This window comes from Dama dama, chromosome X (assembly GCF_033118175.1).
Source record: "Dama dama isolate Ldn47 chromosome X, ASM3311817v1, whole genome shotgun sequence".
In the NCBI taxonomy this organism is placed as follows: domain Eukaryota; kingdom Metazoa; phylum Chordata; class Mammalia; order Artiodactyla; family Cervidae; genus Dama; species Dama dama.
Window position 1 is genome coordinate 31,276,830 of NC_083714.1, and position 23,973 is coordinate 31,300,802.

A 23,973-nucleotide genomic window follows, 5' to 3' on the forward strand; every position below is an offset into this window, starting at 1 on the left:
AACAAATAGAAAAATAGGAAATTTATAACGGAAAGGTCTAAGGGAGTCTAGAAACAAACAACAAATTAGGACATTTTCCAAGGAGTCAAGTTTTAAACATTTTTCAGGTATGCAGGTTCTTGTCCTAGAATTCTGATTATAGGCAGTGGTCACACAAATGTTAAGATAATGGTATAGAGGTAAAATTGTATGGACAATTTGAAGGACCAAGCAAGACAGAACTCAAGTTGCTGGAGGATATGGGTAACAAGATTAGAACTCAGGTGTGGGGAACAAAACAGATATCCAATTAAGCGAACTAAAGAAGAAGGTAGTTGTTTGATCACAAGAAAGAATACAACAACCAAATTTGGGAAACAGAGCATAAGTTCAAAATTGGACAAGCAGTAAGTTGGCTCATGATAGGGAAGCTAATGATCTAGGAATTATTGCTCTGTTTTTTTTTTCCCCCTACCCTAGGGTCAGATTGTTTCAGAACCTGTGAAGGTTGAACTTTGGATATAATGGAAACCAATAGTGATGTTTGGGAGATTCCAGGAAAAAAGAACTAAACTCAATACTATAGAGTGAACTAAAATGAAAACATAAAAATTAGGATGTTTGTTTTTTTACAATCATTTTTGCTTCTTAAAAAAATAAACATGAGTTTTCTGTAGTATAAATTTATCTACACATTTTCAATGTGACTAAGGAGGCAGTACATTCATGTTATTTTTCTGAGCACTTTTCCACTGATGAAAGTTATATCAGATTTTTGAAGCTATCATAATTATATATTGTCAGATTATATATTGATAGACTAGCTTTAAAATACTTTAAAGTAAAATATTAATAATTTATGCTTTAGGAATACAAAATTTTAAAACAATATAATTTCACTAATAATTTAAAAATAAACCTGAACTGGGCAAATCTAACATTTCAATCATAATAATATGGGCAAGCAAATTTTTGTTTACTCTTTTGACTTTAAGCTCCCACACTAGGTACTGGATTATAAACAGACTAGAATGGATTGGCAAGAGTGACAATTCTACTGCTAAACCAACCTAGCCAAGTCATTACAAAGAAAATTGATTTGTAAATATATTCTACCTACATGAGATGCTGGACTGTAATAAATATATTGCTACTATGGCATTGTAATGCCAATTTTATGTCTATTTTTACTTCTATAGCAATGTAGTATAGCAATTTGGGTTGGGGTGAATTTTGCATGCTTTAGAAATATGGTTTATTTTAGAGTATGGCTTATTGCACAATATTGTTTCTGGATATAATAGTGTTCTGTCCTGGAAATTTCAACCAAAATTAAAAATAAACATATATACAATAAATGAAAATATCTATCTCCAGAGTAGACAATATATTCAGAATCCAGGAATGGATCATAAAATAAGATATGCTCAGAGTATAACAAGATTTACCCCTGCAAATATCTACCTCTGAAAATGTTTTGTTTTTATTATAGCTATGTAAATTTAAAAAATAATTTTGTACCAAAAAATTTGGTTTTGTGACTCTATCCCTCCCAGAGGGCTAACATTGATTGAGCACTGTTTCATCATTAGGAACTTCTAAGATTCAGAGAAAGATAATATTTAAAGTTGGAGGACTCCTCTCTGACATTGAAATTGGGATGTTACTTCAATCAGATAAAGGATACACTCTACATGTGGATAATGATAGCTACACACAGTAGAAATTCCATTTTGTTCAAAAGAAATCTATAAATGGGATCACCTTTTATTACTCTTTTGACTTGAGGTGAACGTGAAGTGGACTTGACATTTATATCTATTCAGGTCAGACACACTTAACTCTACATGGTGCAATTCCAGGAGTCCCTCAGGAAAGACTGCTCAGCCTTAATGAATGCATAGGCTTGCTTTATGTTTTCCCAAAGCCAAGCAAGGCTCAGTTTGAGCTTGGCTAATATCCAGGTTAGGAGAGCAGAGAAACATGAGATGACTGCGAATATATTAATAAAAAATGCAGAGCACTGCTGATTTTAAAAGAAAGGAGATAGTAGGTTGCCACTTCAAAAAGTGTCATGGGCATCTAATAAACATGTAGCATACAGACAAATTAGCTAATGCTAAAGCAGCCCTGAGAGTTCATAAGGACCCATAATGCATGCATGATAGGTCGTTTTAGTCATGTCTAACTCTTTGCGACCCTGTGGTCTGTAGCCCACCAGGCTCCTCTTTCCAGGGGATTCTCCAGGCAAGAATACTGGAGTGGGTTGAGATGCCCTCCTCCAGGGAATGTTCCCAATCCAGGGATTGAACTCCTTTCTTGTATGTCTCCTCCATCAGCAGGCAGGTTTTGTTTTGTTTTCTTTTACCTCTATAGCTACCTGGGAAGACCAAGGACCCATAAAGTAAAGCTCACATGTCAGAAATTTTCTGGGAATATAATTTACCCAGGGATCAGAAATATAAATTTACTTCACTTATTAGATCCTACTTATTTAAGTCATGATCTGGATTTTGAATGATTTGAGAAATCAAATTTGAAGAAGACAGTTGAGTCAGCTAAGTAGCTATAACAAAATTTTCACACTACAATGATTTATTATTATTTAGACCAAGCTGATTATTCCAGTCCTATGAAACTTAACTGACATGAAGAAGTTTAGGCAAGGAACGGTAGACCAAATGGCTAGAGATGCCATGTAGCTTAAGAGGAACTGGCATGTTGACCACCAATGAGGATTTTTAGTCTGGAAAATATCCTACAAAATGTATCAGATCACCAGTCCTGGTTTGGTAATGATGTGAGATCATATTGAGTTTGTTATTATGACATCTGTAGTTAAATTAGTCAATTTCTAATTTAAAATTCTTTAACTTAATATTTAATCTCTCTCAAAAGCAAGAAACATGCATGACAGAATTAAAATATTGGGTTGGCCCCCAAATTCCAGAAGACACTACAGAAAAACACGAACAAACTTTTGTGGCAAACCAATATATTGAGTACCTACTATGTACAGGGTGCTTGAAGACAAAAAATAAATAAAGCATAATATCTTTCCTCAAGAAGTTTAAAGTTATCACATAAGATAAGCATGTCCACCAGTTCACAACTAAATAATGAAGAAAAGAGTTAGTGCTAAGTCAAAATATATGCTATAATAAAATAGCCTACTAGTGTCCAATTTGTTGATTAATTACAGAGAAACTGCTGCTTAAAGGAAGTTTTGACGTTTCAGATCTTGTAGGGTTTTCTTGTTCATTTCCCATACTAGATTTTCCAAACAATGAGAAAAAAATATTTTAGAGTCAGAAAAATGTTGCTATATGTTTTTGCTTCAAAGTGGTGGGGAGTGTTAGTACTAAAAGTGAAACAGAAGATATCAAAAGGAGAGATGCACACACAAACTAGCATTTCTGTAGTTAGAGTTATCACTTATATAGTGTATTGGCTGAGGCTCCTATTTTTTAGAATCTGGTTACTAATTCTTACATAGTTCTTACTCTGTTTTATGACCTACTGCTAAAGCACTATCTCTTCCTTTGCCTTTCAAACAAACTGCTTTCAAGTTACTTAACTGTTCATTGGTATAATACTTTGTCCTACTCTTCCCTCTTCAAACACACTAAGAACTAGATCTATTCTCTGCTGTCCTCAATAAAATACATCTATTTAAAGAATTTGCCAGGTGATTGTCTGCAAATGTGTGATCACCTAAGGATGAGGTGGTAAATGTGTTTAATGGTGTATTTATTAACCCTTATCTAATAGCTGCCTTTCTTAGAGGCACTGAGTTAGAGTTCAGGTACTTTGTTAGTTACTCTCTCTGTTTTCTCATTTAATACCCAATAAAACACTCAGAGAGAGACACTGTATACTCATTTACATAAGTGGAAAATGAGACATAAAGGTTCAGATAATTTGACTAAGTATTGAACCAAGGTATCTGACTCCAAAACCTGTGCTTTTCCTGCTCCTAAAGATATTTTGTCCTAATCCTGAGATGGAGAATATCTGGGATGTATGCTTTTACTCTTCTCTTCCAAGTTCTTGGTGGTCACTGCTGAATAGTCACAATCATTTTCAGCCTGATACTGTAGCTGCCACTACAAAGCTGACTGAAATTGACATGGGAAATGAGATAGTTTTAGCTCCCTGGTCACAATCCAAATGTGGATTTTTTTTTCTTATTGTATATGTCTAAATGCCTTTAAATACTTATTTTAAATGATATAAAATTGATCCACAGTTGTTTGCAGGTAACAGAAAGCAAGCTGAGCACCAAAGAATTGATGCTTTTGAAATGTGATATTGCAGAAGACTCTTGAGAGTCCCTTGGACAGCAAGGAGATCACATCAGTCAATCCTTAAGGAAATCAATCCTGAATATTCACTGGAAGGACTGATGCTGAAGCTGAAGCCCCAATACTTTGGCCACTTAATGCAAAGAGCTGACTTATTAGAAAAGACCCTGATGCTGGGAAAGATTGAAAGCAGGAGGAGAAGAGGATGACAGAGGATGAGATAGTTGGATGGCATCACTGACTCGATGGAGACATGAGTTTGAGCAAGCTCCAGGAGTTGGTGATGGACAGGGAAGCCTGGCGTGCTGCAGTCCATGGGGTGGCAGAGTTGGACATGACTGAGCAACTGAACTGAACTGAACGGAACACTTAGCTGAGACTGATGAAAGACAAAAAGAAGACAGAAAAGGGATCAAAGTTCAGTTTTAGCACTGCGGTAGATTTTCTAAAAGAGGAAATTTATAGGGTTAAAAATAAGCTAAAACAAGTGTTTCTTTCTACATCTAGATCAGCAATATTCTTTGCTTGATCCAAGTGGAAAGACATTTTTAATCTTACGGTGATGATGCATAATTAAACACATAAATGTCAAATTCAGAAATAATCTTGAATTCAACCATAAAATGTATATTTTTGAATAATTATCTCAGTGCTAAGACATATAAGGATATATGGAAGTTGTGAGAACCACCTGTTCATTTCTTCCTCAAGTTAAAGAGCAAACATGACCTTTGGTCAAATTCATGTATTCATTTAGATGAACCCAAAAGTTTTAATGCACTGTGGGTGGGGGGTTTGCTGCTTTTTTGCATTAAATGAATTTCTAGGACTTTATTTCATAAAATAGGCATATATATATATATAAAATTATTCTTTATTATTCATTTATCTTATATTTTTATTATTTAACTTTTATAACAAATCAGTGGGGAGTATAACAATTTAAGTTTATTGGAGATTAGTATATATTATACTGAAAAATATCCATGTATATTTTTTCTATTGTAAAATGTAGCAGTAAGGTGATAGCATATGCATTTTTTTCTTTACTGTGTCCTTGCTAAAACTGCCAGATGAATATTCCAGTAATTTAATTGAGAATATTTTATTGCAGATGTGTATTAGTAAAAACAACCTTCTCAACCAACATATATGTTGGAGTGAAAAGAAATGAAATTTACATCACTGACAAGCAATAACAATAGTAATAATTACAAAATTAACAGCAACATTCTAATATTTATATATTACTTTTTTGTTTTATAAAGCACTCTGCACATACTTTGCTCATTTAATCTTCATAATAATAAAAAGCAGAAACATTACTTTGCCAACAAAGGTCTGTCAAAGCTATGGTTTTCCCAGTAATCATGTACGATTGTGAGAGTTGGACTACAAAGAAAGCTGAGCGCCGAAGAATTGATGCTTTTGAACGGTGATGTTGGAGAAGACTCTTGAGAGTCCCTTGGACTGCAAGGAGATCCAACCAGTCCATCCTAGAGGAGATCAGTCCTGGGTGTTCATTGGAAAGACTGATGTTGAAGCCAATACTTTGGCAACCTGATGTGAAGAGCTGACTCATTGGAAAAGACCCTGATGCTGGGAAAGATTGAAGGCAGGAGGAGAAGGGGACAACAGATGATGAGATGGTTGGATGGCATCACTGACTCAATGGACATGGGTTTGAGTAAACTCTGGGAGCTGGCGATGGACAAGGAGGCCTGGCGTGCTGCAGTCCATGGAGTCACAAGGAGTCAGACCCAACTGAGTGACTGAACTGACTGAACTGAATAATCACTAGATTGCTTATAGTGTAGGTCAGTGGTTTTTCACTTCCAGAACTATGATTTGGAAGATCTTGGTGGAGTTAAATCTTATTTACTCATCTGCAGGTTAATTCTAAAGGAATATGTGCATGTGCTTAGTCACTCAGTCGTGTCTGACTCTTTGTGACCCCATCCACCGTAGCCCACTAGGCTCCTCTGTCCATGTGATCCTCTAGGCAAGAATACTTGAATGGGTTGCCATGTCCTCCTCCAGGGGATCTTCTCAACCCAGGGATCAAACCCAGATCTCCCACATTGCAGGTGGATTCTTTACCATCTTAGCCACCAGGGAAGCCCAATAGTCATCATTATTATCACCATGGTCATTGTCATTGTTATTGTTAGTAGTATTTATAATAATAATAATATTTGTTATTATTACTAAAGGCAGATATTAAAAGGGTAATAGAAGTAGACTGAGAAGAGAAGGATAAGATGCTTTTAATTAGCAGTGTAGTACAAGCAAAGGCAAGGCAAAGTTAGCATATTAGTTCGGCTTCACAGAGAGATGGGTCATTGCAAAAGGTACCTATGGCTGGAGCAAAGTACAGAAGGGATAAATAAAGACAAGAACAGTACATGTCCCGAGGTTCATAAGGCATTTTCACAAAGTCCTAGTGAGTTCATTTTGATAGGTAAAATATTTTGTGTTAGCTATAGCAGACACTAGAGAAAATAACACCTGCGGATTCTCTGGTTTCTGCCTCAACATTTTTGTAGTTCTAGCCTCCCTGGGGTTGTGAGCCCAGGGCTTCTTCACCACTTCTAAAGGTTTAGAAATGAGTTCTATCCTGCTGTGATTCTAAGAGGACTGATTCCACATGAATTGCCCATCACTTCTCAGGACTTAAGTCTCTTTCACATAAGTGTATGAATCACACACACACACACACACACACACACACACTTTACCTAATGCTTCAAGACTGAAAAGGAAAGCATTCTTAGATTGAATTTCTGCCTGCCCCAGAGTACACACCAGGAACCCATTGCTTGTATTGATAAATCTCTTAATTAGACAATGGGATTCACTCTCAATTAGAGAAACAGATTGAGGTGTTTCCTTTAAAGATAAAACTATTGAAAATTGTGTGAAGCAGTTTGGTAGTGAAAAAGGCAATTAGGCATATCACCTGCAGCCTCCTTGTATTTGCAAGAGTGAATGCACAAACAAAACAATTACTCCATTCAAGAGGTACTTCACCAAGGCTCAGAGAGAGAAAGTGAAGAATCAGTGCTGATGAGTATTTTACAAATGTCCTCTGAGATTAATTCCCACAAAAAAAAAAAAAGATAATCACCCTGAGTGACACTACTTTAGTATACTTTCCCTGAAAGCCCACTGAATTTTTGGAAAAGAACATGATGATCATGCTTAGAATGCAAGCAGAAACAAGCACTTTTCTACCTTTGAATTTGCTACATCTAAAAATATCTACTGTTTTACTCAGGTAGCCAGCTGTGTTTTGTACCTATATTGTACCCAACTCTATGCATTGTATTGAGTAGCTAAGTTGTGTCCAACTCTTTGTGATCCTATGGACTGCAGCCTGCCATGTTTCCCTGACCTTCACTGTCTCTCAGAGTTTGCTCAAATTCATGCCCATTGGGTTGGTGATGCCATCCAACCATCTCATCCTCTGCCCCCTTCTCCTCCTGCTGTCAATCTTTCCCAGAATCAGGGTCTTTCCCAATGAGTCAGTTCTTCACATCAGGTGGTCAAATTATTAGAGCGTCAGCATCAGCAACATTATACTAACTACATAATCACATTCAAATGTGTGAAAAAATAATAATTCACTGTCTTCCAGGTGTTCATTAGCAAGACATGTGGCAGGACATTCCATCAGACAATTAGAGAAAAAATTAAGTCCATGTGTTAGAAAATGTGTAATAGGCAGTTGGGTAGTATGTGTGTATCTGTGTATTCATGCATGTGTGAGTCAGGAAGAAGTCCTGTAGAATACTTAGTAACATGTTGGAGATGAATCATATCTTAGGTCTTGAAAAGAGTACAGACTTTGAATTTGGTTGCTTTTAGAAGATAACAAAAGAACTGTTTAAAAGCCAAAAATCCAATTACTAGTTATATCTTTTTGTCTATACAATGTCAATTGTACAATTTGATATTTTCATTGAATTTGATTGGTTATCCGAGTGTACAGATCACCTCACATTTTTTTTACCTCATGCAATAGTTTGCTAATATATATTTTCATCCATAAATTATTCATTATATAGGGAATATTTGTATGTAGGCAAAATACACCCTCAAGAGCTCTACAAAGATCTGCTGTCCAGAATAAATACTTCTCCAATTGTTTTTTTGCTAAATGATACTACAAGAGTAAAAAAGCCTTTTACTACAAAGGAAGGAATAAAGCTTAAAACTGAAATCCAAGAGGAAAGAGAATGGAGAAATTTAAATACGTTTTTATGTGCAAATGAAGCCAACCCTAAGAACCTAGAGATTTCACCAATGACCCACCAATGGTGAGGATTTCCATCGTAAATGACTTGGGGCTCCTTTAGACTTATTAAACCTAAGAAAAGAGGTCCAAATTCAAGGGGCTAGCAAAAAACCACAAGTCTTTTCTGTGTTCATTAGGCATAACTAAAACATTTCCAAGGGAGTTTCAATTAAACAATTGGTCAAATATATGGTTTGCTTGAATTTAAAATTTTACTCTATTGTTTAGGCATTATAGATAGGCATCTGTAAGAAGGAATGAATCAAATGTCCTAGATATTTAAGCATACTGCAGACATGAAGAGAGAATCAACTCATTTGACAGTCTGTTGACTTTTAGGATACATACTAGAATTTGAAAATAAAATATAAATGCCAGAGAAGTTTCTGCATGTATGATTATTTACTATCATCAACAAACAGCTGTCAAAAAGTACCAGAAAACCAAGAAAGTTTACTTTTACTGTGCATTTCCTTTTAATGTAGGCAACACAACTGATACTTCTGTGTTGAAAAGATATCCTGTTGATGTTTACCGGATGCCTTGCTATTAAAAAATCAGTTCTCCCTATTTCATGATGGCAAATCTCAGCACTCAAGAGCTTCCCTTGACAGATACTTATTAACATCAGACTTACAACTTACTCTCCAATCAAAGTTCAACTTTTTTTCCTCCTGGGGAAAACACTAAATTTAACAAAGTCTTGTGAACTCATGAGTCTTGTGAACTCATCGATATTTATTCTTTCTTTTGCAACTTTAATTCAGCTGGAGATGTAGAAGACATCAATTTCAATACCACATAAACAATATTTGCACTGCTTTAGGCTTAATTTTATTTTCCTCAGTTGATTTGAGCTGTTATACTCTGAACTCTAAGCAGAGCAATCTGAATCTGAGGCTCTAGATTTTGCACAATGTGCTCACCTCAGAGAAACTCTTGTCACAAAACATGTTGGTAATAAATTATGGGGAGTTCAATGCAAACCCATCCTCATTACAGGAAGACCAATACAAAGAGTTTCTTTCTGATGATATGTCAGGGACAAAATCCTGGGCCCAAACGAGACAAAATCAGTCTACTTTTTCAATGTCATTTTTATTTTTTTACTTTATGTGACAATACTACCAATTTCCCCTTGTCTCCTTTTTTTTTTGGTAGTTATCCCTTTTTAAAATTTTATGGAAGTATAGTTGATTTTCTATGTTGTGTTGGTTTCTGGTGTATAACAAAGTGAATCAACTATTTCCCTATGTCTCCCTGTACACACCACACTGATGCTTAGTTTCAACTCTGCTTAGCACTGTCCTCTTTGAAAATTGATTCTTCAGCCTCTTCACCACTCAGCTATTGACACACAGCTCTAACCTTAGCTCTTTCAGAAAGGCCTTTTTCCTGCCTTTAATCATTTCCCAACCTCCACCCAGGCTGGTTTAATTCCCATCCCTCTGGTTCTCTTAGCTCTAGGAGTGTATAGGTCATTTTTGTAGTGTTTCATCTTAAGTACATAAAGTTAAAATAATGGAGAGTCAAAAAGAACCTTTGAGAAACGTCTTTCTTAGGAGGATGTTCCACTGCAAAGAGACATATGACATTCCAGAGACAACCCACAAACTGTCTGATTTTTCTTTGTTCATCAATGTGACTAAAATATTTCTCAAGGTCTCTTTAAACTATACAACTTGACAAATGTATGATTTGCTTGAACTGAAATTTGCATTCTATTGTTTAGTAGTAGAGACAGGAATTTAGACATCAAAGTATACTTTCTGAGATTACTCAGGCTGAGGTTGAGTGAAGAGAAGGAAGAGTTGATACTTACAGTGGCTTCCATAAGTAGGTTTTGGGGAAAAGGAGGGATGAGTCAAATCAGGAAAACAACTGTGTTGTTCCCTTTGGGGGAGTCTAGCAAACCACATTGGTAGTTGGGAGAAGAGGGCTAGTAACAGTGAATGGCATAGAAATCTCTGGAAAAGTGACAGTTCCCAGTGACCTTCCAACCCAAAGCCTCCCTCATATAGCCAAGCTAGTGTCCTTTTCTCTAGGTATCTAGAGGTCAGGTGGTATTTGTACATAAATTCATGTGTCTCCAGGCCTCTGGAGATCCTGAAGTCTTCATGATCTCAGTCTTTTGCCTTTGCTACTAGTGATGACATTTTTGAAGCAAGTAGGACAGAGAGGATAGTAAAGAAATATTTGCTTTTTCATTCCCTTCTGTCTTCTCCTCTGTCTCCATGTATTGTAGGATATACTGTATCTTTGAGGAAAAATCACATTTTGGTGTGGCTTGCCCCATGTAGTAGAGCATAATAATTCACAACAGAGTGAAGTCACAGATTTTTGAAGAATGTTTCCCTCTCTTCCTCTCACCTCCCTTTTCCTCCTGTGGTCTTTTGGAAACCTGAAGTTTTCTATTGCATTGAGTTTATAGAAAAACAAAGTAGTTCATGGATGCTCCAAAGCTAAAGCCTCTCACTTTATTCCATATAGCTTTAAGACAGTAAAGACATTAGTATGCAACCCCATTTAATCATTTTTACTTTAAAACAGACTTTAAATGTAAACGGTATATTACAAGATCCACAACAAGATGGAATTTTTAAAATGTATCTCAGTATGTTGTACATAGTTGTCATTCAATTTTTGTTTTGTAAGTTTCAGTGAAAAAATACAAAATAAAGGCCCATTTTCTTTAGTAAATAATGTTGGTTTGAGACTTCTTCATTAACTAGTGGGCAACAATAGTGCTACCTGTGACAATTTTTTGACTCAATCTAATTGATACATACAAATCAAATTAGATACTTGATGTTAGTTGTTAATTGTCAATACTAAATGACAATCTCCTGAAATTCCCAGCATATTCCTTCTCTCCTTATTAGCACCATAGAAAATATATTTATTGAAAATTCACTGACTGGTAGCCTTGGCTTTGTGCAAGGCAGTAAATTTTGGATATCATTACTAGATTCAAATGAGGCAAGTGAAACACAGAATGTCTAAAAATCTTGGAGGAAAGAACAAATCTAACTGGAATTTCAACCCCTGAAGAAGGCCTTATATCAGTTGGAAAATAGTACCAGAAGCAAAGTTATCTAAGCTTGATAATGTATTGTTTCTACTTTTCCAAGAGTGAATTAGCAGCTTCTGTTGGAATCTTTAAATCACTATCCCTTAAAATTAATAATAAGGGTTTAGGGTGCAAGGTGGCACCTGGCACTTATATCCATACTATGCAAAAATTGGCATTAAAAATACACTAAAATGTGAGATATTTGCACACTTGTTATTCAGCAGACAATATTACAGAGTAAATATTCATATAGGGCATCACAGTTAAGGTAGCATTGAAATTCTGCAAAAGAACATGGCATGCTCTTCCTTGTACAAGTAGCATGTCTGATATCAGCCAAAACCTACTAGACAAATCAGTTATATGGTCCACCTATACCCATCACCCATCTTGGAAAAGCCCTGAAAACCTTAAGATTTTAACACTAAAAAAATTAACAGAAGACTTAGAGTTGGGAGACCAGAAGGAGGGAGCTCACAAGCCCTGTGATGGCAACAGAGCCCAACAGAAAGAAGAAAGACTTATTTTTGCTTGGCAACAACTCAATGAAAAGCAATGGACTCTTTGTTTACTCTAGCTCTCCAACTTCCTTTTCTGCTCTGTAAAAAGTGTTGTCTATGTGCTTCCAAGTGGGAAACTTACATGTAGCCCGCCATGATTTCAGATCCTGAATTGCAATTCCGTGCTGCTCCCAAATAAACCCATCTTGCTGGAGAAATAGCTGGCACTCTGTTTTGGGTCAACATTTTGGTGACCTATGGGAGGACCAGAGAAAATTTCTGATGGCTTAGGGGCTGATGAGCAAAAAGATGGAGTACCCACAATTGAGCCCATTGTTGCTCACCTCCAGGGTTGAGCAAACCCTGGAGTTTGATATACATCTTTATCCTGGATTCAAGCTCACACACTCTTTGTGTTTGAAGTTCTCTAGGGTTATTGAGTATCTATGTAAAGATTTTGTCTTTCTGGTTAAGGGATTATTCTGTGGGTGAGTACTAGTTGGCGCTCTGGTCTGAATTTGAGATCAGACAATTTCACTGAAGCTGACTAGCCTTTGGCCTATTCCTGTGGAAACAGTGGTTGTTTCTCTGAAATGGTGCCAGGTTTTTCAGCCTTTGGCCTATTCCTTTGGAAGGGCTGTCTTCTGGAGATTGGCTTTTCAAAAAAGCCTTCAGCCTGGTTCCTCCAGGACAGAGTTGTGTCCTTAAGAGTGGCTGGGATTGGCTTGCAAAATGTTTGAATTGAGCTGTTTGTGTTGTAAGTGTAAGCTATTTGAAAATTGTTCTTTAGATGAAAAACCTCTAGCATATGGAATCATAGTTATCTAAGTGTTTTAAGGGTGCACCCCCTCCCCTTACAGGGACTACAGCCAATTTTATGTTATAAAAAACTGTGGTCTTTCCCATATGCATTTCTAACTAAAAGGAAGACCTGATCAAAGGCAATTTAGAACATCAATGGCCATTAGGGGTAACTTTTGAAATCAGCATATCTAATTTCCTTAAGACCAAATTGAACTACAACAACTCAAAAAACTTCCAGAACGGAGTGGTATGCTGTATTTTAATGGACATTTTGAGGGTTCCTAATGTAGTCAGAAGTTTAAAATTTGCCTCTCTGCAAAATAATATTTTAAGATTAACTGAGGCAAACAAACAAGTAAAGAGAGATGAAGTAGCTCCCAAAGCCACTGGTGCCATCTCTGGCGCCATCTTGTCTCTCTGCCTTGGGTTTCTTATGGTCAGACTTCATTTCCTGCACTATCTTCTTTCTTCCCTTCTATGCTGTGTATGCCTCCACTATGCCCTCAGTTGCCAAATTTCTTTTCTCTGAAACTCTTCCCACTGCCATTTCTTCTGAAGTTGTCAGCACATATCACTCCAAAAATGAAGACTTCTGGGGATCCAAAAGCCAAACCCTTAATTTCTCATACTTCTTGGACTACAGCTGAACTATGAGCCACAAAGATTTTCCCAAACTAATCAAAGATCCTCACAGATTTGTTAAAGAATTTTATACAGTTATCCAACTTATCAACCTTGTTGCTCTGACTTACATTAGCTTAGTTTATATGCTTAACTGTGAAGGCCAGACCCAGCATTGGATGAAAACCATAATTGGGAAAATCCTGATAGGTCTATAAGATTACAACTGGGAGATCACCTGGCTAACTTCTTACATGACCAGGTTCTGGCAATCACTAGGTGACTTCATCAAGCAATTCCTAGAGCTTTTCCAAAGGTTCTTAATTAGAACAAAATTCAAGGGTTGCACACTAAAATCTGAAGAATTTTTCATGAATATTATCATAAGCTTCAGATTGTTTTTATAGAGAATTCTGGTCTTCCTTCAGGTATTGATTCTACCTGGGTAGGTTTTAACTCTGCCTTTATTAATGGACTGTACTGGGACATTTCCCTTCTAGTAAAAAGGACTAGAATGTAATGGGAAACTATGTCCACTCCAGACTTACCCTGCAAACTTCTTATACCCTATATGAGTCACATACAAGGAGAATCTCCAAAATTCTTCAACTCCAGGAAATGAAGGCTCCTAAGCAATACCAAAGCCCTCCTAGTTTTTGCTACTAGTGAAAATGGCCAGGAAAATAGATTGTTACAAATTTAAGCCCTTTATGCACTTTCAGCCATCTACCCAGCCTTTACAATGTCCTCCCAATTCTCAATGGCAGGGCTCTAAGGAACTACATGGGCTCTGCCTAATCCTTCCTCTTAATCAGCTTGGAGAATCATTTCTCCAGGTTGGAGATGAATCTTTTCCTGTCTTAATTGACATTGGGTAGGCTGAAACTTGTTAGAAAAGTATCATGCCAGAATTTCTTCTAAAACAGGGAAATTATTTCAAAGTATGACAGTAGTCATCAATGTAACCAACCAGCTGAATTAAATGATGCTTTGCCAACTTGATTTTCCCCATCTCTGATGGTATTAGAGTAGATTCTGGAAACACTGATCACTTGTCATAATTGAATTACCTCCTTATGGGCAAAATCTTCAACAGGTGTTGGCAAAATTCACAGCACACTTCCCATCAGGATTCAAATAGACTCCATAAAAAATCTCTTCCCAGAATTAATCAATCCTCTATAAGGAAAAAAGCCCTTCAAGGCATAAAACCCACAGTAGAAGATTATAGGCTCAAGGTCTCATTATTCCTTGTACCAGCCCCTGTAACTCCCATTTTACTGGTGAAAAAACCTAGAAGCCAAGGGTGGAGGTTAGTCTAGGATCTCCAAGCAAATAAACAATACTGCTATCCCTCAACAATCTGTTGTTTTTAACCCTTATGAGCTAAGAACATCCATTCCCACCAGAAGTAATTTTTTATACAGTACATTCTTTAATATTCCAGTTGATGAAGCTAGCCAATATCTTTTTGCCTTCACTTGAGGGCAGGAGGAGAAGGGGATGACAGAGGATGAGATGGTTGGATGGCATCACCGACTCAATGGATATGGGTTTGGGTAGACTCCAGCAGTTGGTGATGGATAGGGAGGCCTGGTGTGCTGCAGTTCATGGGGCTGCAAAGAGTCAGACACGATGGAGCAACTGAACTGAAATGAACTGAGAAGAAAAGCAATTCGTCTGGACATTAATGCCACAGTGTTATACTGAGAATTCTTATTTCTTATCCTGAAGGCTGATCTGGATAACAGTTTCCTACAGGCTCTACATTGTTGCAATATGAGGATGATTTGCATCTTTGCTCTCCTTCTCAAGCCTCCTCACAAGAAAACAGGATCCATTTGTTAAAGCTTTTAGCCTTAAAGGGACACAAGGTCACCAAAGAAAAATTGCAGTTTGCCCAAGCCCTGGCTTGATATTTAGGGCTTGTAATATCAGAGCAAGGGATACACCTAAGTCCAGGCAGCCTTCATTGTGTCCTAAATTTCCCAAAATCTAAAACTAAGCACAAACTGTGAGGTTTTCTCAGGCCAGTTGGTTATTGTGAAATTGGAATCCAAGTTACTCTCTTATAGCCAAACCAGTATATGTTCTACTCAACAATAACAACCCCAACTCAATCTTTGAAGAAGAATCAGAAAACAAAGCCTCCAAGGCTTTAAAGGAGAGTTTGATGATGCCACCTACCCTTGGACACGCCATTTGTCAGATCTCTGCTTTCCTTTATGCATATGAAAAGCAAGAGAATGCCATTGGGCTGCTCAAGCAAAATCAACAGGCACCACCAACTATCCATAGAATGTTATAGCTAGTAACTGGACATGTCTTACAGGCACTATGGCCACTGCTTTTTGGTGGAAGGCCACTAACGTATCATTGTAGGATTCCCTTTAACCATTTTTGTACCTTATGCACTAGAAGTTCTCCTGAATTCTCATCACACTGGACTTCTCTCAGCCAGCTGCCTCACCTCCCATGAAGTCCTTTTGCTACCTACTCCTCACATAACTCCTTTACATTGTAATAATCTTAACCTGGCTAATCTTCTGGTGTCCATCAGCAATGAAGTCCCTCACAATGGCTTAGCACTGATGAATCACTCATAATGACCTACAGGAAATTTCATTGAGTAATGTTGATTTCTTATGGTTCACAATGATTCTTATTTAAAAGGTCACAATGGCAAATATTGTGCTGAATATGCTATTACAAATCCCTTTGGTACTACTAAGGCAGCATCTTTACTTAACTATGGCTACTTCAGCCCAACTTGTTGAATTATACACTCTTACATAGGCATATATTTTAGCCAAGGACAAAATGATCAATATTTACACTGATAGTCGATATCCTTTTGGAATATTTGTGGAAGCAAAGTAGCCTCCTTGCTTCCAATGGAAATGAAGTTTAAAATGGTCCCAAGTTCAGGAATTATTGAGTGTAATATATTTACCTTCCACTTTAGTTATTATTAAGATTCTGGTGCATTCTAAACTTGACTCTCTGGAAACTAAAGGAAATCACCTTGCTGATTTTTCTGCAAGGAATGCTGCTCTTAAAGTGACTAATAACAGCCAAATCTCTGTCATGGTCCAAAGAGATACTTTCCCAAATGATAATTTAGAAGAACTGGCTACAGAGGCCCAACAATTGGCCTCAGAAAAGGAAAAACAGGTTAGAAATTCAATAGTTGGTTTGATTTTTAAAAATGAAGCTCTAGTTTGTACCAAATAACAACCCAGTCCTCCTGTAGACTCTAAAAGCCCCACTCTTCACCACTATGCAACTGTGCATATATTAAGCCATTGAACTACTGACAAAATGATAGTTTTCATGAATCACTATTGGTGGGGAAACATTAATAAGGCCATAAAAAATGTTTACCTCACTTGTCCTATTTATCAGCAGCACAATCCAGGGAAACCTGTTTGTACTCTTCCTAGACATTTTAAATTATCTAATGAGCCATTCAAAGTCTGACAAATGGATTTTGTATAACTTTCTCTATTTCTTGGATATAAATATGTTTTAGTCATGGTCTATATGTTTTTATACTGGACTGGAAACTCCCTTAACAGACAGGTGATTGCCTCTTCTGTAGCTAAAGTCCTCTTGGAAAAGATTTCCCTACCTGGGGAACTCTTATCAAACTTCATAGTGACCAAGGAAGCTATTTACCTGGCCAGGCGTTTCAACAAGTCTGTACTATTTGGCCAGGATTACGTCATTTTCACTGTGCTTACAACCCTCAATCCTCTGGTTTAGTCAAACACATTAACACCATTATTAATACTCAAATGGCAAAATTCATAAAAGCTCTCCAAATACTTTGGCCACAGGTATTGTCGTGATCCTTCTGGATCTCATATCTGCCCCTCTTGGAACTCATAAACTCTCACCCTTTGAGACAGTCACAGGATGCCCAATGCACATGGCTACTGCTTCTTTTGACCCACAACTGATAAAAGGAGAGATATTCCAATTTTTAAAAGGCCTAATTCCTTTTATTAAAAATAACACTGCTTTGGGAGAGCAATCTTTTCAAAGTGTGCCCTTGGGAGATAAACACCTTAAACATCATACCTTGCAACCTAGAAAAAATCCTCCAGAGGGACTCTACTCAGATTCATTGGAAAGGCCACTACCAAATACTGCTAACAAACCTTGTGCCACCAAAGAATAGACTCATAGATACACATAATACACCTAAAGAAAGTGCTGAAACATGAATAAACCTTGATGGACCTGCGTATAATCTGGCAACATGAAAGTAAAGATTTCCCAGTACTGAAGCAGATTACATATGATGAGACAGCTTTCCTAAGATATCTGGACCAGGTCTGTTGGAAGTCTGCTGCAAAACTTTGATGAAGACATTAACACTTCAGATGATCTTCAGTGTCTATGATCTTACTAACATATGGATGTTAATAAAAAGTACCAGAGGGTTCTTTTTCCTACTCCCCCTCACATTCTCCTAAGAATGTGACCTTAATAGGTTTTTTTAAATTAACTTATTTATTTTAATTGGAAGCTAATTACTTTACAATATTGTGGTGGTTTTTGCCATACATTGATGTGAATCAGCCACAGGTGATGTACATGTGTCTCCCATCCCAAACCCCCTCCCACCTTCCTCCCGATCCCATCCCTCTGGATTGTCCCAGTGCACCAGCTTTGAGTGCACTGTTTCATGCATCAAACTTGGACTGGTCATCTATTTCACATATGGTAATACACACATTTCAATGCTATTCTGTCAAATCATCCCACCCTCAAATTCTCCTACAGAGTCCAAAATCCTGTTCTTTATAACTGTGTCTCTTTTGCTTTCTGACATATAGGATCGTCATTAACATCTTTCTAAATGCCATATATATACATTAACATACTGTATTGGTGTTTTTCTTTCTGACTTACTTCACTTTGTATAATAGACTCCAGTTTCATCCATCTCATTAGAACTGATTCAAATGCATTCTTTTTAATAGCTGAGTAATATTTCACAGTGTATATGTGCCAGAGCTCTCTTATGCATTCATCTGCTGATGGACATCTAGGTTCCTTCCATGTCCTAGCTATTGTAAACAGTGTTGAGATGAACATTGGGGTACATGTGTCTCTTTCATTTCTGGTTTCCTCAGTGAGTATGCCCAGCAGTGGGATTGCTGGGTCATATGGCAGTTTTATTTTCAGGTTTTTAAGGAATCTCCACACTGTTATCTATAGTGACTGTACTACCTTGTATTCCCACTAACAGTGTAAGAGGGTTCCCTTTTCTCCACATCCTCTCCAGCATTTATTGTTTGTAGACTTTTGGATAACAGTTGACCAGCGTGAGATGGTACCTCGTTGTGGTTTTAATTTGCATTTCTCTGATAATGAGTGATGTTGAACATCTTTTCATGTGTTTGTTAGCCATCTGTATGTCTTCTTTGGAGAAATGTCTGTTTAGTTCTTTGGCCCATTTTTTGATTGGGTCATGTATTTTTCTGTAATTGAGCTGCATGAGCTGTTTGTATATTTTTGAGATTAATTCTTTGTCAGATGCTTCATTTGCTATTATTTTCTCCCACTCTGAAGGCTGTCTTTTCACCTTGCTTATAGTTTTCTTTGTTGTGCAAAAGCTTTTCAGTTTAATTAGGCCCCATGTGTTTATTTTTGTTTTAATTTCCATTACTCTGGGAGGTGGGTCATAGAGGATCTTGGTGTGATTTATGTCAGAAAGTGCTTTGCCTATGCTTTCTTCTAGGAGTTCTATAGTTACTGGTCTTACATTTAGATCTTTAATCCATTTTGAGTTTATGTTTGTGGCTGGTGTTTGAAAGTGTTCTAATTTCATTCTTTTACCAGTGGTTGACCAGTTTTCCCAGTACCAGTTGTTAAAGAGATTGTCTATTCTCCATTGTATATTCTTGCCTCCTTTGTCAAAGATAACGTGTCCATAGGAGCGTGACTTTATCTCTGGGCTTTCTATTTTGTTCTATTGATCTATATTTCTGTCTTTGTGCCAGTGCCATACTGTATTGATGACTGTAGCTTTGTAGTATAGTCTGAAGTCAGGCAGGTTGATTCATTCAGTTCCATTCTTCTTTCTCAAGATTGCTTTGGCTATTCAATGTCTTTTATATTTCCATGCACATTGTGAAAACATTTGTTCTAGTTCTGTGAAAAATACCACTGGTAGCTTGATAGGGACTGCATGAATCTATAGATTGCCTGGGGTAGTTTACTCATTTTCACTATATTGATGCTTCTGATCCATAAACATGGTATATTTCTCCATCTATTTCTGTCATCTTTGATTTCTTTCATCAGTGTTGTATAGTTTTCTATCTGTAAGTCTTTTGTTTCTTTAGGTAGATTTATTCCTAAGTATTCTATTCTTTTCATTGCAAGGGTGAATGGAATGTTTCCTTAATTTCTCTTTCTGTATTCTCATTGTTAGTGTATAGGAATACAAGGGATTTCTGTGTGTTAATTTTCTATCCTGCAACTTTACCAAATTCATTGAGTAGCTCTAGTAATTTTCTGGTGGTGTCTTTAGGGTTTTCCATGTAGAGGATCATGTCATCTGCAAACAGTGAGAGTTTTACTCCTTCTTTTCAAACCTGGACTTTTTATTTCTTTTTCTTCTCTGATTGCTGTGGCTAAAACTTCCAAAACCATGTTGAATAGTAGTGGTGAGAGTGGGCACCCTTGTCTTGTTCCTGACTTCAGGGGAAATGTTTTCAATTTTTCACCATTGAGGATAATGTTTGTTGTGGGTTTATCATATATGGCTTTTATTATGTTGAGGTATGTTTCTTCTATACCTGCTTTCTGGAGAGTGTTTTTTTTTTTTTTATCATAAATGGGAGTTGAATTTTGTCAAAGGCTTTCTCTGCATCTATTGAGATAATCATATGTTTTTTATCCTTCAATTTGTTAATGTGATATATCACATCGTTTTCTAAGCTGTGCACTTTCCCTTTTACATGAGACACTACATTCATGAAAGTTCCTTCCAGACACTGAAGAACAAAAAGCTTCTGAAACTAGAAAACCTAACTCTTGATCAGCAATGCTTTCAGAGAAAGGTCTTGATCAAAAGGTGGAAATGTGGAAAAAAAATAAATAGAAACCCCAATTAAATAGAATGGGGAGACCATAAGGGAGAACTCTCATATTCTACAGCAATAGCAGTGCCCAAGAAGAAGAAAGATTCCTCTTGTTTAGTGGCAAGGACTCACCAATGAAAAGCCATGGACTATGTTTACTCTAGCCCTCCCAATTTCCTTTTCACCTCTTTAAAAGTGTTCTTCACTTGACTTGCAGGGACTTGCATGAGGCTTTCCATGATTGCAGACCTTGAATTGCAATTTTCTACTGATCCCAAACAAACCCATTTTTGCTGGAGAAATATCTGGCAGTCTAATTTTTCCAGTCAACAACATAAATGTCATGACTTTCCCATGGATACTGGGAGATGATTTATGTACAGATGTCTCACAGTGTCCACAGGAGATTAGTTGCAGGATGCCCAATGGGTAGCAAAACCTGTGAAGCGTCAAGTCTTTTAAATAAAATGATGTAGTATTTGCATATAACCTATGCACACCCTCTGAAATACTTATAATACTTGTAATTTATCTCTAGAATACTTATAATACTTAGTACAATATAAATGCTATGTAAATATTTACCAGCATGTGGCAAATTTGAGTTTTGCTTTTGGTAACTTCTTGAATTAATTTTTTAATATTTTCAAACTGCAGTTGGTTGAATCTGCAGATGCTGAAACTGTGGAAACAGAGAAATGATTGTACTAACACTGACAGTGACAGAGACTAAGTGCATGCCAAATCAAGGCAAACTCCTTCCATGACATCTTTACCACGTAACCCCATACTACTAAAATTTCAGAAATATAGAAATTTAAATTTGTTATTATGAGTCTTATTAGAAGTTTTTGTGAATAAATACTGACAAAAGATGCTACCAGTACTTACCAGTACAACTACCAGGCTATTCCCAAAGGGAACATGAAAAGGGATAGACACTATACCTCTCCAACAAATGGTTAAAAATTAAATAACACAGGTAGAAAATTTGATGATTTACAGATAACTCACTTCACTAATTATTTTTACACTCCCAAATCAGAAAAAAAATGTATTTACCCCATAATCTGTGGCCATGCTATTGGCAAGAATTGACGTGAAAGATAAAAAAAGCATAGTATATCACCATTCATCTAGAAAAGTTTCTAACCCCATTTCAGAGATAACATAGAAACATATGAAAAAAATAGGAAACAAAAGAAGATAGTATAGATGCAAGTGCCAGACTGAGTGTACAAGTAATTAACTATTTGATACTGCCAGGTCCCATAAAACAACTTATCTATAGATGATCTTTAAGTTGTTCAAGTCAAAGAGTTCTCCTTAAATAATCTATTTATATCTTTATTGGTACCTAATATCAAATAAAGATGCTAAATGCCACTGTCCCCCAAATCATGCTTAGAATAACTCATTAACAAACACTTTAAAATAATTAAACAAAAATTATACCAAGGAAAGAATTTGTATTACATATAAAACAGTGTTAGATACATCAGTGGAGAGTATTCAGTGACATAATCTAGTTATATCTAACTCTCCACATGTCTATCACCATGTCAACAAAGCCTGATTCCTATTTTCTTTGCCACTCAGAAAACATTCCTAAATCTTAACCATAAATAACTCTTCTAGTTTGATGTGATCAATAATTGACAATTTTTCCCTCAGTACTGAGTTGTAAACCAATCGAGGGGTAAAGAAGCAGTACTGCAGCTGTAGAACTAAATGTCAGCATTATTATTGATGGAGCTATTGAAGAACTTGCATCAGGTGTGTGTCAAAGGTGGAATTCTTAATGCTGAGCTCCAGTAATAGACAGTGTGTGGTAAAACACTGGCATCTTCCTGCAGGGAAATAGCCAGGCCTTGAAAGACTTATGGCACAAAGTAGCTGAGTAAAATGAATGAATGTTCTCTCTAGAGAGACTGAGCTTAAAGAGAAAGAGAGATAGTACTGAGTGATGCATGCCCAGTTCTTTCTCTTGAGCTCACCAGTTGGCTACTTAACTGATCTTCCTTTGAGAGAGGGATTCAATAAGGGAAAGTACAGAGAAGCCAGGAGTTTCCTAATTGAAGTTCCTATACAGAGACATTCATGATTAAAGAGATGTTTCAGATGTTTCCTGCTTTCCTCCACCCTTCATAACACATACTTTCAAGCAAACCTTATTCTATGAAAAGGTAATGCAATATATAGGTAGTATGAGTAGCAGTAAAGAATTCAGGCTCTGAGACACAAGAAAGTATGAGTTCCAGCTCTACAACTTACATGTCTAGCTGTATGACATGAGACAAGCTAATTTTAGAGTTTCCATTTCCCCATCTGTAAATAAGAGTATAATCATAATACCTAATTTATAGAGTTATTTTGTGAGGATCATATTAGTTAATCAATGTAAAGCAACTACTAGACAAATATATGATGAAATACTCACTGATTTTAGTTTCAAAGACTAATCGCTTCTAGGCCTTTTGGCTAAGATCAAGTGTAGTTTCAAAGACTAAATTTTTCTTTCTTTTTTTTTTTTTTTTAGTTTACAAACAAGTCTGTGTATATGATTAGAAGGATGCTTGAAAACTTCGCCTATTTAAGTAATCTGTCCTGAACCATATTTCCCTAAAAATATTACTATAAAAAATAATTTTTGTTATTGAATTTAGGTTGTAGGTCTCCATAAGACTCATTTTCATATGATTAACCCTTTGGAAAGATAACTGAGAAATACATGGCATCATGATCATGGTAGCATGGTTTCACTGATTAGTTTGCTAGTAGAGAGTAGGGTTCTAATAGGGCAGGGCACAAATACATCAGATTTTGATAAGAAAGAAGCTTAGGAAAGTTTGGATGGCAAGCTTGCCTATAAAAAGTCTAAGAGCAGGGATTGGGGAGTTGTAAAATACACAACTTTATTTTTTTATCATTATGTCTTGACCTATTCCAAATTATATGAGAGACACGTGTATCTGACACAACTGGCTCTCCATGGAGTACTATAATTTGGGGAGGTAATGGTATCTGTTTCATTAGAAATATTTCTTAATGACCTATTTGAGACCTGCAACTGGCTATGCCTTCAGATATAACTTTCAATGATTTTCTTACACTCTCTTATACATGTCTACTAAATTCTCCAAAAATGATAACATCTCTTTCTTGTGATATAACTGTATTCAATTAACTGTAATTCTAAACACACTTACCCGATTTCCACTGATACTCTTCTACTTTGCTTAGCTGTTTAGTAGCAGACTGAGTTTGATTGTTTTCACTGAGAAGTTAAAAAAAA

The 23,973-nt window shown here is 36.5% G+C and overlaps 1 pseudogene; it reads left to right on the plus strand.

The window, feature by feature from the left end:
- The first annotated feature begins 23,139 nt into the window (after positions 1-23,139).
- On the plus strand, positions 23,140-23,265 carry LOC133053372 (U2 spliceosomal RNA; annotated as a pseudogene).
- The last annotated feature ends 708 nt before the right edge of the window (positions 23,266-23,973 follow it).